Here is a 2,553-nt window from a genome sequence, read left to right as displayed (position 1 = left end):
GTTCTCTGAAAATGTTAAAGGAGGGACTGGATCGACTTGAAATTAGGCTCCCACAGAGCCCATACATTTATAGTGAAGTAATTTGATAAACATATTTCCACAGCTCAACCTTTTACAGAGTTTTTAGCATCAAAATCTGTCTTTCTTATTTTAAAGTTTTTAACTAATTCAACATGTTTTCCTGGAAAGGACGAAGGAAGTCTACCCAGGGAGTCTACCATTCTGGAAGTTCCTACCCCACCTCTCACACCAACAGAGGTCTCAAGTGTGCCGAGTCTGCTGTCTGTAGCCCAGTGTGGGAAACAATGTCAGTACCCCCGGGGAGGACTTAAAGCTGCCATTTCATGGGCTCCCTGCAGAACTGCAGAACCATGTCTTAAGAGTGGCCCGGATCCCCCAGGGACCTACTTGCTCATTCAAACTAAATGCTTCCCATCCCGGTTCTGCTAGATCGGGTGACTTTTAAGATATGACATCACCTGCACCCAACACCCCACAGATTGGACCGCTGGTCTGGGTGGAGCATCATCATTGTGTTAATGAGATGTTCCAGGTGGTTCTAAGGTGAGGCCAGGATTGGCAGGAGGGCTCCTGGACACATTTGTGAGAGATAAGAGCAGGCTTTGGTCAAGAGCAGGTAACAGGGGGGCTCTGTTGGGTTGGTTGGGGGGTGTGCAGGAGAGCGGCCCTCATTCTCAGGGCTGTGGGGATTTGTGGACGTTTGTGGGAAGGCAGAGCACGGGAAAACAGGAAAGAAGAAACTCACAGTTTGGTCTTCTCGTAGGAGGTCACTGTCCCTGACTCTCTTGTAACAATGGACATAAGAACATGGCCTTTTTATCATTTCCCAGCGCTTCTGCCTGTGAGTGTGGGGGAAGCAGATGACGGGGCTCTGTTGACACCTTTGAAGGCTCACTCTCAAGATGCAGCCGTGATTCCTCACACAACATCGCCCAAGCTAACGACCCAGAGCAAGAGGATGAGGACAAAATGGCTACTTCTCAGGTAAACGTTCTGTCCCAGGACCGTGCGTGCTTTTCCTCCTAAAATTGGTGGATTTAGAACCTACGACCTTTGATTGCCTACTACTGACATTCCTGCCTCTCAAGTGTGTTTTCAACTACTTATTTTTTTCCTTTTGTTCTATGAGAGTCAAGCTCAGCTCTTTAGAATACTTCCGTCCTTTGTCCAAGAGCCTTTTCTGCAATCTCTCCATCTGGGCTCCTAAGGGCATGAAGAATTGTCGCCGGGAATTAATGACCCTCAACTATTGAAAACATCCCCTTTGTGACAGACGGACACAAACATGGGAAGGCGTCGATGTCCACGATCCCTGTGGGGCGAGTCAGATGCTCGGGTGTTATGAAAAACAGGAGTGTAGCTTGTAGGTTCCTATGGCGGCAACATCTGTGCTGTTAGAACGGGATTGAGAAAGTGCACGTTTGACCAGAGTGGTCGGAATAGCTCAGAGTGTTCTGAAAAAGAATAATTAGAATAGACCTGCTCACAAGAGTGTTAGAAAAGACTTACCTTTTAAGTGCACTGTCAGAGTTACAGAACACAGGAGCTTTATGTGAGTTAAAATTTGCATAAAACTAATGTTTTATGTTCAGATTTAGATTATAATTTCCTCATTTATTTATTTTTGCCAGTAATATCACAGCAGTGATAATGTGTCTTTCCCTGTTTCTTGGTCACCTGATCCATTTGTTCCATTTCACCTAATTTTTACTTGTTTGATGAGCTCTCCTCACTATAAAATTACTATTTTCCCCTTTATTTACATAATTTATTGTGAGGTGGTTAATGTTAAATAAATTTATATTCATCATTTCCTTAAATTCATGTCTTTTTGAGCAATTATTATTATTATTATTATTTATCAGGTGTACATTATAATTTGACATCTATATATTCTATTGAGTTATTATTTTTTTAAATGTTGCATGCCACACCACTGAAGCAATGAAGACGTTTTAAACACCACAACTGAGGACTTGAACCTTCATCCGCAGCTACCTATGTGCTCATTAGGTGCAGTTGTTCTACTAGTGGCTTCAGTCATTCTCTATGATAAGTGTTTGGAAAACATTCATCGTGACGACCTTTATTCATCTTCAACTCATAGGCTCCGTTGCTCCTCGAGAAGCCTGGGGATGGGCCACACAGGTGCTGCCTCCCAGGCCGCATAGGCCGCATGGTCTGCATGGTGTGCATGGCCGATGGTGTCTCATGTGCCTTTTTCCCTCCGCTTATCGCGCGAAAAGAAAGCGAGAGATTGGGTTTTGAAGTAGAGGCTCTAATCAAAATCCAAAATTTGAGCCTTGTTACTCCAAATTTTCATTATATGGCACACTCATGTTACTGACACACTCTACATCACCACTTTTTGTATTTTCAAGAGAGTTTACAAGAAATCATATTAATGTATGTTCGAGTGTGTTAAAATTTTAATGGACATCTTAGCACAAATGATATGCAAAAGTTTTCAAAGAAATGAAAGACTAAGCAGCAGTAGCTCTAACTTATATTATTGTGTGTTCCTCTCCCTAT

Source organism: Pteropus vampyrus, unplaced genomic scaffold (assembly GCF_000151845.1).
Source record: "Pteropus vampyrus isolate Shadow unplaced genomic scaffold, Pvam_2.0 Scaffold1760, whole genome shotgun sequence".
Classification (NCBI taxonomy): Eukaryota; Metazoa; Chordata; class Mammalia; order Chiroptera; family Pteropodidae; genus Pteropus; species Pteropus vampyrus.
Note: the sequence above shows the minus strand (reverse complement) of the source record.